At 34.1% G+C, this 12,821-nt stretch overlaps 1 long non-coding RNA gene across 5 annotated transcripts in view; it reads right to left on the reverse strand.

Annotated features, from left to right (window-relative positions):
• Positions 1-970: 970 nt before the first annotated feature.
• Positions 971-12,821, reverse strand: part of LOC143669743 (uncharacterized) — a 135,630-nt gene continuing 123,779 nt past the window's right edge. For all 5 annotated transcript variants that reach the window (XR_013169031.1, XR_013169032.1, XR_013169029.1 and 2 more), the window contains 2 exons: positions 2,449-2,568; positions 971-1,159 (listed from right to left, as the gene is read on the reverse strand). This is a non-coding gene — a long non-coding RNA (uncharacterized LOC143669743). The remainder of the gene's footprint in view (positions 1,160-2,448; positions 2,569-12,821) is intronic.

Consider the following 12,821-nt stretch of genomic DNA (forward strand, 5'->3'; position numbering starts at 1 on the left):
ATTCAGTAATCTTATAGGAAGTATGATTTTTATAAGCAAAAATAAATGTTGGGTACAAAAAGAAAAGTGTATTTTATATACACACGCACATGAACATAAAGGTTTTCAAGAAATACAGAGCAACATTTTCATGCTGAGGGACTCAATTTAATCAGAGTAAGAATTCAGTAAAGAAACAGGTTTAGTGACATATTTTACTGAAGAAAGAATTAGGGATCTGGAAGAAATGACATTCAAGTAAAACCAAAAGACAATAAAATAGTATTGTCACAATGGTGAGAGCTGAGTAGAGGGTAAACAAAATTTAAATGCTTTAAGACTTCTGCATTATTTGGAAAGTCCTAATTTATTTTAGACTTTAATAAGTTAAGAATCATGTCATCACCTCTAGAGTCACAAATAAGTTATACTATAAAATGCATCTAGCAAGCTATAAAGGGAAATAATTAGATAATTATTTAATTAATGAGAAAATAAAGAGAAAGGACATTATAACAAGTGGAACATAAAGGAAGCAAATAGTAAAGATGGTAAATTACAAACCAAATATATCAATAGTTTAATTACATGCGGTGGAATAAAATCTTCAATTACAAGGCAAAAATGATCAGAATGAATATTAAACAAAAATCATAAACTACATACAAGAAAGATACCTAAAATACAAAGCTATAGAAAGGTTGAAAGCATAGAATAGGCACATTCATCCTATAACTTTGCATGCCATTAGCATGTTAAATGTTTCACAATCTCTTATCTGAAATTCAGATATCCAAAATTATTAGGGTACCAGAAGTTCAATCGTCAGTTTTCTTTACACCCCTAGAAGTGAGTATTCATATTGCACTATGGAGACATAAATGTATTTGTTTATTCAATGCTGACTCCCTCCCTAAAGGAAAGGTTACATAATATACAAGATGAAACAAATTGCATTTTCATTCACAAGTAGTTACTCTGTCTTCCCCCTCTTAAAGTGGTGCAAATTTCTGCAGGATTGTTGTAGAGCCTGGCCATGTGAGCAGAGGACACATAACCAATCTCTGAACAGTTGTGTTAAATACAACTATCGGTTTGGGTCAGTCTCAATCTCCTTTGTACTTCCACTCCAGAAAAGAGAACCAGATGGGCTAGATACGCTGTTCTTTCAGCCTGGATCCTGAAATAAAAAGACCTGTAAGCTCTTTCAGCTGACACCTACCACCTTCCTGTGATGTGAGGGAGAAATAAATGCTTATTGCTGATAAATTCTGTGTTCTTTGGGTTGTTCGTTAATGCAAACGTGGGCTAACAAAAAGTATACATACTGCGGTTTATTCTAAAACCTGTAATATTCTCAGTTTGTCAAACACTAGCTCCAAATGTTTTAGGTAAGACACTATGTTTCGTCATGTCAATCAACTTAGCCTTGATACTTAAAGAGCCCCTACAACTAGGTCTCAGGGTTCCCATCTTTGATGACAGGAACACTGTGCTAATGTTTGTAAAAGTCCCTATAATTAAGTTCCCTAGACCCAGCTGAGGTAATATCGGTACCGTTATTTTTAACCACTCAGAGCTGTGCAGATCTTTCTGCAAAAGGGAGGATTGGTCAACTTGAACAGTAAACAGATTTCCAGGCCTTGATCAAAGGCTCCCTGACCAAATGTCTACCCCTATGTATCTTAGTTGCATTTACCAAACCAAATAGGAAACTAGATTGCACCCCTACATTTTTTATTGCCACTGCTAAAATTGAATTGCACTCCTTAACTTTTCTCATTTCCTGAAGAATCCATAAATGCCATCTCCCTGATTTTCCTTAGTTCCTCCCCAATTCTCTTCAGAGAGAGAAACCTCCATTTTAATGCCATCATAGTAAATAATATATAGAAACCTAGTTCTAGTCCTTGGAGTTGTTCAGGGAAGCAAGTCTTAGAACTCGAGGTCCCTGTCTCCACTGGTTATGACATTACTTTCTTTCGTGGATAAATCAGTGGGCCAAGTCATTTTCACTGCATCAGGCAAGAACCCAAAGACATGTAGGGACGTCTTCAGTACAAGTATCTAAGCTGTGTGATGAAACATTGGGGAAGGTCTTGGGTTTCAATATATAGGCTTAGATACATCCATTTTGGAAGTTTACATAAGAGATGTGAAAAAATATGGGAAGGAATTACATTTTCCATATACAGAAGAAATTTCTTTCCTACTTTTCATTTATAAACAGCTTCCTTTGCTTGCCTTTCTGCCCAGACTTTCCCCAGCTATCTGTCCCAATACTCCCAGGCAAAAGGAATAACTTATCTAATTTGCCATAATCAGACATCAATTTTGCTGTTAGCTGGTAAGAGGAATTATTGTTTTAAAAGACATGAGCTCATGGTTTATGCTCGCTTCCTTTTCTTCCTCTTCTATTAAATTTTTAAATACATTGACTTACAGTCAATTTCAAATAAATCGACTTACTGTTCTTAGAACAGGTCCAATCCTGCATCTCTCCATCTGTTTCTTATTCATGCCTGAAAACTGCTTATTGTAATAGGTTTCTGAGCAGAGAAGAAGGTGGTAAGATTCCAGCTTTAACACCTGGGAGTAGAAGGAAGCCCATTTAGGCCATAAGTATCCATTTTCCCACTGAGTTTATCATTACCGTTTCAATTGGGATACTTAATACTCATATAGCTAAATAATAAATTGTTATTTATTCCACAATTGATGAACCCTGCAAAGAGAAAGACAATGGCCAGGCATCATTCAGGCACTTCTCGATATATATGCAAAATATCACCAAATATATTAAATCTCCATTTCAATACCATCCAAGCAAGACAGACATTAATAAGATGCACCACACAACATGAGGAACAATGAAGGAAATATTAGGTCCTGTAGAGCTAGAAAACAGGAAGGAATCAACAGTTTATAAATTAACTTGATGTTGTCAATAATAAATTATGTGAGTAAGTTCATAAGATATTTGGAAGGATAGGATGTTATGGTCAGGAAATGGGTTTTTTTATTAGATATTTTGCACTGTTAGCTTTTGATGGTGTACACAGTATGGCAAACGGCATGAATGGTTGAATCACAGAACTATCAAAGACACTATCAAAGACAGTAGAATATAGAAGTTCCTCAGTTTAAAAGCAAAAACTGGGATGGAGTGAAAAAGATTCAAATGTGCTTGCTGAATACGAAAAGAGAAAACAAACTTTTTTGTTACCAGATATAGGGATTTAGAAGAAAGCAACCACAGATAGTTTTGGAACATGATAGAATCAGAGTCCTTCATTTGAGATTCTTAGGGAGATCTAGGTTTTAATAAAGGCAAATGTTTGGATTGCAGGTTTAGAAAAGGGGTTAATAGCATATGATAATTTGCTTATAAAGGATAATTAGCCCTAAAGGCTTTTGTGCAATAATTTCAGAGGTAATTTGACAGTAGAAGAGTAAGTTAAGGGAGAATTTAGCTTGAATGATATTCTGTGTATATATACATCATTTTATACTATATAAACTTCAAAAATGTCTTCTTAAACATATACTTATAGAAGTTTTATTTTAAAGTGTATGTTTAAAGATGTCATTAAACATGCACTTAAGCTACTTTTCTAATAATGTATTTGAAATCCTGACATATTAGAATATTACCCAACATTACCCAACATTACCCTACAAGCACCTAGACTTAGGTTTTGCATTAATTTTTTGCTTATTTTTTAGGAAGGCAAACTATATTTGTTTTTGTCGAACCAATTCTGTTCTCCAATATTCTTCAATGTTCTCTGATTGAACTCATCAATAACATTTGCAAGATCCTATATTATCCCTTTCTCTCATAATGCCTCTGTTTATCTTGGGCATCATTTATATCATACACATATTTGCTCTAATTTTTCTCTTTCACTGATCAGTTTCATTAAAGATGGACAGCAGACCTAGGTTGGATTCCTGGAGCCTGTCCATGCCAAAAAAAAAGATGGAAAGCAAAGTAAGTGCTGGTTGCCCAATTCTCTGTATATTGTGCATTATACTCCAAACGGCTTTAAAAATACTTTTTAAAAATTATTTTTATTGAAATATTTCATAGTTTTTACTTTGTTTTGGCTTCTGTCATTCTTTCAGACTATTATTAAGATTTTACATGCTCTCTTGTCTTCATTCTTTATTATGCATTGATTCTTTCACCTTTCAGGCTGGAAAGTGGAACGCAAGGAAGGGAATGCCAGTGGCGAGTCCCTGCTCGAAGCCCTGGACACCATACTTTCCTGTGATTTTACAGAGCCTTTAAAATAGTGAAGTGGTCAAGGTTTCCTATACTATTAAAACCAGTGCCTTGCTGACAACAGTGCCAGCTGAGTCAGGTTCCAGGTTTGGGGATCTTACTGCTAAAAGAATTTAGGGAAACAAAAGGGCTGGTAGGAATAAGTAGTAAAGTTTATCAAAGAGAAAGAGACAGAGTACACATTAAATAAGTTAATGTGGACATGCCAAATAGAGGGACACACATTGAGTGGAGTGGGTTAGCTTGTTTTATAGGAAAGTTTTACTGGTGGCAGGTTTCCATAGTAAACTTTGAGTACCAGGTGTCTTCTCTGAGCAGATTTCCATACTGACCTTTGGACATTAGGGACTTACATGGTTTGTATTAACTATGTGCTTCCAGGGCTAGATTTGTTTTAGGAACAGATAACTTTTGATGCTTCTGGCATTCCCATCATGTATCCAAAGTTTGTCTTTGGGTGATGCTTAACAATCTTGACAACCCCAGGCTTTTTGTATCAACTAAGAGTTTACTTTGGGTCCATGATTTTACCAGCTTTTATGGTTTGGAAGAGTTTCAATGGCTTTCGGAGGTTTAGAGGCTTTAGGGGACATTTTTGCCCCATGAAGTTTGCAGCTGAAGTTTGCAGTTTGCATGAATTTCTTTGGAGCAAGATAAGAAACAAGGGACTTGGAGTTGTCCATTAACTCTTAAGAGGTCCATAGAAAACCAGGCACCTGCAATTGTCCTATTCTATTCTGTTTTACATTTTTCCCCTTTTTTGGAGGATATCTCATCACGATCATATATGAAAAGGGTAAAATTATTTCTCATTTAAAAAAAATTAAGACAACAGGTCCATGCCTCCCTGCATTCTAAAATCTGACAACATCCTTTCTAAAAGACTGTACTTGGCTGGTATAATGTCTTACAATAGTAAGTATTTTAGTGTGGTATTTCAGAATGAAGACTCTGGAGCCTGAATTTGATCTCTTCTATTGATTGCTGGGGTTTTCATTTAGTGTGAAAGCAGTTAATTTTTATTAAGTTCCAGAAACTATTTTATCCTTGATAAAATGGGGATAACAATGTATACCTCACTGACTGTTGGAAACGAGTTTCTGAAAAAAAGATTAACCATAATATGCCTGGCTTATCACAAGTGTGTAATTAATCTCTGATGTTATTTTAATATAAATAAATGTTTTCTCTTTTAAAAACACATATGTAGGGGTGGTGCAATGGTGGCTCAGTGGCAGAATTCTTGTCTATGATGCTGGTGATCTGGGTTCAATTCCCAGTGCCTGCACATGCAAAAAAATAAAAATAAAAAAATAACCACGTGCAGGTGCAAGGGTAGTTCATTGGTAGAATTCTTACCTGCCATGTGGGAGACCCAGCTTCAATTCCTGGCCCATGCACTACCCAAAAACAAGAAAACAAAGGAACAAAAATTCAACAAACGGTGCTGCAATAATGGGATACTTATATGGAAAAAAAATGAAATGTGATCCCCCTCATACAGCATACAAAAAAGAAAAAGTGCAAGTATAATTTTTCTTCATGTAATTATAGAGTGCTTTAGTTTAATGATTTTTATTTTATTTGTTAATAATCTCTCAGCACTTAGTAGTTTAGATAAAATTGTTTTATTTTTAACATCCTCATATTAGAATTTGTCGATGGTTGCTTTTTATTTCTATTTCTGTTTCTTAGTGCATTCCCTACTCCTTCATTCCTTCCTTCTTTCTTTCCTTCCTTTTCCCCTTATCTTTATGTCGATGCTTAATGTTCTTAGTTTTCTTAACCCTCCAGCCTTATTTTGTTGAGCTACAGATATTTTCTTTTCTCCTTTTCACATCATTCACATAATTCCAGAGGCACTTCCACTATTTTTGTCCTAATAGCGTCTTTATTCATTTTAAGAGTTTACTGTATATGGGACAAATCTCTTAAAATATTATGCCTGGAAGGCAAATTTCAGTTGAATGGGGCTAGCAATGTTTTAGTGGAATGACACATAACCGGAGGTCACAATCACAGGCTGTGCTGATTAATCCACAGACAACCTCAAAGATTCATCTGTGAACATGATTCTATACAGTTAGGACAGAAAGTTGTCACTATGAAGCTAATATCTTCATTGTCCTATTTTTCCAACTTTCTATTCTTTGTAAATATTTCTGGAATTTTCTTCATTTTTGTTGAGTAATAAAACAATTCTATTTTTGTCTTTTCTTTATGCAATAGAAATGTTTATTTGAAGTAAATTTTTAAAATGTAAATAAACAAAATGCAACCCTTATTAAAATCAGAAATCAGAGTGGATGAGAAAATATGAATTATTCTAGGTTATATTATTCTACTAAACATTTATAAATGTTTAGTAGATCAGCAGGAGCCTTGTCCATTTTAGAATTTTTGTATCATACTATAAATTTGGTGGGTTTGCCATTGTGAGGAACAGAAGACTGGAGAATAATGGGCAGCTTATAAATGCTTCTCTCACAGGCTTTTGGCCAGAAATCATTGCCTGGCTCACCCACATGACCATAAGAAGCTGGGAATTTATGAAAACCCTTTGATATTTGATGACCGGGAAATATCTGGGCCAGGAACATCTTTATCAGAGTGAGAAGACTTCCTATTAATGTTTGCTAAAAGATATTTTTCAAGGTAAGTGCTGAATGGTATTATAAGGTGTTCATCCACCCTTGAATTCTATTTAGATGATCATATTAGTATTTATCCATTTTTTTTCTGTTAATGTGGTGAACTGAATTAACTGATTTAACAGTGATAAGCCCTCCTTTCATCCCTTGGTTATAACAGATTATTTATTTATTTTTTATTTTTGTATGCTCTATGGTGGGGTTCCATTTCATTCTTTTTCCATGTGATTATCCCATTGTTGCAGCATCATTTGTTCAACCATTTGTTGAACTTTTGGTTTGCTTGTTTTTGTTGGTTTCTTTGTTTGTTTGTTTGAGAAGTGCATGGGCCGGGAATTGAACCTGGGTCTCCCGTATGGCAGGTGAGAATTCTACCACTGAACTAACCCCATTATTTTTTAATATATCAATGGATACGATTTTATAATATTTTGTTCAGGATGTTTGCATTGATCTGGATGAGAGATAAATCTGTAATTTCAAATCTTTTTTACACCCTTGTTAAATTTTAAAATCAAATTTATGTTGACTCACTATAAGATGTGCAATATTTCTTCTTTTTTCTAGTCTCTGGAAGAGTTTATATAACATCAGTGTTACTCCTTCTTTAAATATGAAGGAACTAACTGATTAAGTTACATGGGCTTGGATTTCTTTGTTCAATGTCAAATGTATTTTTAAAAATAAATAGAAGATCATTATTTCTATTTTTTGTTTTAAAAATGTGACTTAATAAAAGTAGTTACCAATTTCTTCTAAATGTAAGCTTGTTGCAGTAAAGTTGTACTCAATATGCTTTTTACCATTTTTGAAATGTCTGTAGAGCTTAGTGCTCCATTTGTTGTTCTTGATTTTGGTATCATGTATATTTTCACTCATTTTGTTATTGATTAATCCTTTTATGTGTTTTCCCCATATATTTTATTAATCTTTTTCATCAGTGATTTCCCTTATTGTACATTAATTTTCTAGCTAATTAATTTTTGTCTTGTACTTATTTGCTTTCTTCTCATTCATTAGGTTTATCTACTTTTCCCTAGTAGATCATTGTTTCTTAGCCATTGTTTTGAACTAATATTAGCATTTAACTCAATATTTATTAATTTAGAAATTTCCCCTGTAACCTACAAGGATTCAAACAGCGTAAATCCATTTTCAAACAGTTCAAAATTCTGTCCAATTACTCTTTTGATTATTTTCTGTCATTTCTTGGATTAAATATGAATGGTAAAATTTTGAAGTAATAAATATTTAACAACAAATTTAAAAATCAAATGAAACTAATCATCCACAATTATGTCTAACAATAATTTTAAAATATATTTATAATTTTGCATCTAAGAATACCTAATATTGCTTAATCTTTCTTATAAAATTTTGCATAAAGATAGCTGACATTTTATATGCCTATTTTTTTGTGATTATTATACAAATGCAAAGCAAGTTTGAAAGATAATTTCTTTATGAGGAAATTAAAATCCAAACTTATTCTTGGATTATTTTGCATTCAGTTATAAGAATTCATTAAAGAATAAAATTTGAAATAAACATAATGAAAAATAGAATTAAAAAATTATAATAAGCAAAGCTAACAGTTAAGTAAGTCACACCCCTCCCTGTTGTATATAAGATCCCTTCTGCTTTAGGTAAATTAACACTTTAATGTATAATTATTTATTCTGTTTTTGTCTATTTCTCTAGCAAACTATGTACTTAGACACAAAATTTACATTATAATTGAGAGAATAAAGATTATTTGTGATTCAAATCACTTGGTGATTCACATGATTCTTTAGGTGAAACATTGAAAAATCAATAACTTTACCAAAGTCATGACCCAGAGACTTAGGAAAGAATGCTTCTCTCATCCCAGGACTTTCTAGACTTTCAAACTTATCTAATGGAACTCAAGGGAGCTATTTATGAAAAAAAAACTATTGTAAAGTTCACCAGAGACATTGGCAACCCAAAATGACTGAGGGTGGGCCACAGTGGCTAAGCCGGCAAAGTTCTCACCTACCATGATGGAGACCTGGGTTCAATTCCTGATGCCTCCCCATGTAAAAAAAAAACAAAACAAAAAAAATCCATAATTTAGAATTATTACAAGATTATAGAACATTCACTTTTCCATAAACCCTAACAACACACCAGCAGGGCTACAGTTTAATAATCATGGAGCTATAAGACACAGACTCTCTCTAAGAAGGATTATTTGGGGAAGACCAAAGTCAATAGAGCAGATAAAAACAAGGACACTAGGAGAATTTGAGCTCCTGATTCCCATAAAAACAGCAAATATTAAGTAAAGTCCAATTCCTAGCCAGATTAACATGTCACACACTAGAGTCCTATAATTCAGTAGCTATCACAACATAACATACCCCCTTCAAGATATAACAAAAATCAAATAAAAATATTTGATGAGACAAAGGTTAAGACAAGAAACAGACTTTGATTTGATAGAGTTTTGGTGTTATCAGACATGGAATTTAAATAAACTATCATTAGTATGTTAAAGACTCCAGCACAAAAACAGATGGTTAATCTAAGCCATAAAATGGAAATTCTAAGAAAAATCAATAAGAAATACTAGAAATAAAAACACTGTAAAATACATGAAAAATGGCTGGGATGATTTCAGAGGTAGATATGACACTGCTGAGAAAAGAGTGAGCTTGAATATAGATCAACAAAAACTTTCCAAACTGAAATGACTAGAGGAAAAAAAGAATAAAAAATCCAGAGCATTGCATCCAAGACCTGTAGAACAATTTCTAAACATGTGAAATATGTGTAATTAGAACACCAGAAGGAGATGAGAATACAGCAGCAAATATTTGAAATATAAATGCTTGAGAATTTTTTAAAACTAGAAACAAAACCACAGATCCAGGAAGCTCAGAGAACACTGAGTAAGATAAATATCAAATAATCTACACCTATGCATCTTGTATTCAAAATGCAGAAAAACAAATACAAGGAGAAAATCTTGGTGATGAACTTTAAAATAAAACATCAAAAGCATAATTCATGAAAGAAAAAGAAGTGACATTTCATTTGTTAAAATTAAATGCTGGGGAAAGGAGGGGCAAAATGCCAGTGTAGGGAGGAATGAAATGTATTTTGTCATCTAGAGCAACCAGTAAGTAGCCAGAAATTTTCTGGAACACCTAGTTGAGGGACATCTGTGACTAAATACATATGTCCACTGGTCTGGAACAGGTGGAAGGGCCGAGAACACACCACAGAACTAAGAACCCCCCCCCCCAAATCTGAAGGCTGGCAATTCTCCCCCACTGGCACATCAGGCTCAGTCAGGAGCACTTTCCAGTGGGAAAAAGGAAAGGTCTCTGCTGGAAGTAAAGGAAGGCAGCACAGTCAAGCTCCAGTTGTGCTTTTAATTAAAAATTTGGTCAGCTGAATACAGCTCCAAGCAAAGATAAACAGAGGAAGGAGGGAAGAAATCCTGAGGTTTCTTTTGATAAAACATGAGGTAGGGCTGGTGGGAAAAAAAAAAACAAAAAAAACCACAAAGACTTTTGGAGTTGACTCAGCTCAGAGTACTGGAAAAGATGGTGCCCAAAGCCTATAGTGTGAGGTACTAACTATAGCTCTTGGCAGGGAAACTTGTGGGCGACTGGCTTTGGAAAGGGATTTTTTTTATAAACTATTCTATGTAGCTCATTAGAGAAAGCCTCAGCATTTTCATTTGCCAGTGCTGTTCTAGGGGAAGGAAGATTTATGATAGCTCTGAGAGTCAAATTAACAAATTAAGTGAAGGAGATAATTTCCTAAATGGCTTGTTTTTCCCAGGAAAAGTGGATGGAGATCTCAGACCTCAGAGGCTAATTATTAAGTCTATCTTCTATCTTAGCCTCTGATTCCACCCATGACCATAGCAGCTAAAGGGTAAACTCAGAATTAAAGGCAGCATTTCAGTTTATACCAGTGGAGAGCTACCAACTGACAAGTACCACCTGGGAAGGAAAGAAAATGCACAGAGTCTAGAGGCTTCACAAGAATCTCTAAGAACTTGTTGGATCACATCCCCAGAGAAATTTGATATGGCTTACACCCCTCTCCTGAGACCTGATCCCATCTTGTCCAGAAAAATATGAATGGGGTTGATAAAATCTGAGAATAGAATCCTAAAAAAAAAAAAAAAAACAAGCGTAGCATCTAGGCAGGGCAAGTACCAGGAAAACAAGATTTGAAAAACTCTGAACAGTTAACAAGAAGTTATGCTAGAGGTCTAGAATAAGTTGAACACCAAATAAATAAATAAATAAATAAATACAGCACAAAGCCAACCAATAAGAAAACCCTAGGTAAAAGTGTGAAAATGACCTCCAGAATAAACTAATCAAGAAAATCAGATGCTGAGACAGCAGAAAACAAAACAAAGCAAACAAAAAACAAACCATGAATCATACTAGGAAAAATGAAGATATGGTCCTGTCAAAGGAGCAACAATTCAAATGAGATATAAGAGTTTAAACAACTATTGAATTTTCATCAAACATGCTAAATCAAGTCAAAAATCAAATCAACTTGTTGAGGGAAGAGATGGCAAAAGAGAAGACAATATAAAGGAGACACTGGGTAACCATAAAGAAGAGCTCAAAAGCTTGTAAAAAAAAAAAACAATTGCAGAACTTATGGGAATGAAAGGTATAATAGAAGAGATGAAAAACACAATGAAGACCTACAGCAGCTAATTTGAATAGGCAGAAGAAAGGATTGGTGAGCTAGAGGGCAGGACATCTAACATCCTTCACCCAAAAGAACAAATAGAGAGGAGAATTGAAAAATATGAGCAAAGTCTCAGGGATTTAAATGACATCATAAAGCACTTGAACAGTCATGTTCTGGCTGTCTCAGAAGGAGCAGAGAAGGAAAAAGAGAAGAAAGAATCATGGAGGAAATAATCACTGAAAATTTCCCAACTCTATTGAAGGACATAAAGGTATAGGTCCAAGAGTTGCAGGGTACACCAAACAGAAAAGATACACCTAGATCTACTCCAAGATACTTACTAATCATATTGTTAAATGCCAAAGATGAAGAGAGAATTTTGCTATCACCTACAGATATATTATATTTACCTACCAGATAATCATCCAAATTGTACATTCGGGTTCAGAGAATCATCATATACCTTTGTATTCATCATCACAGTCAGGTTTTGAACATTTTAACTACTCCCCCCAAAATAAGAATAGAGTATATAAAATAACCTCTCTGAAGAGGCACACAGAAAATGGTGTAAGCTTAACAAACTTTGGATATGAGTGGAGTCTGTAGGCCTAAATGCAAAAGACACTGTACATAAGCACTATACTGTAGTTGATGAAATTGCTACACATGATATTATTGGTTAACCTCTCCCAAACTATTGAAATTGAAGATATAAAATATGATTAAATATGGGACTCATGTTTCCCATTGTTGAAGTGAAACATTACATGCTTGCAAGGGAAGGAGGTTAGAATGAGCCATGTGGTACTTTATTAGAGTTGGAGATTTCAGTATGCTTTGCTTTTATAGGTACAGATGTTTACCTATGGACAAATTTATAGATTATTTTATGTGTAAAGGTTGATATACATGCATATATTTCTTTGCTCCATCAGTTTAGAATGCTTAGCAACATTGTAACTCCAGTATAGTGAGTATTTCTAATATCACTCTCCAAAAAAGGAATCAGAAAGGAGATTTTTGGAGAAATTGCTGATTCTAGTTCAGAGCAGGAGATATGCAGGATGAGTCTGGAACAACTAAGGAAAGTGGTAAAATAATTGATGAGGGTAATTAAAGGGATACAAGGGCCAAATGAAGGAGTTTCCAATGGTCAGAGCTGGAAGTATTTGAGCAAAAAGAAAAAAATTTTTTTAAAAATT

This window comes from Tamandua tetradactyla, chromosome 26 (assembly GCF_023851605.1).
Source record: "Tamandua tetradactyla isolate mTamTet1 chromosome 26, mTamTet1.pri, whole genome shotgun sequence".
Classification (NCBI taxonomy): domain Eukaryota; kingdom Metazoa; phylum Chordata; class Mammalia; order Pilosa; family Myrmecophagidae; genus Tamandua; species Tamandua tetradactyla.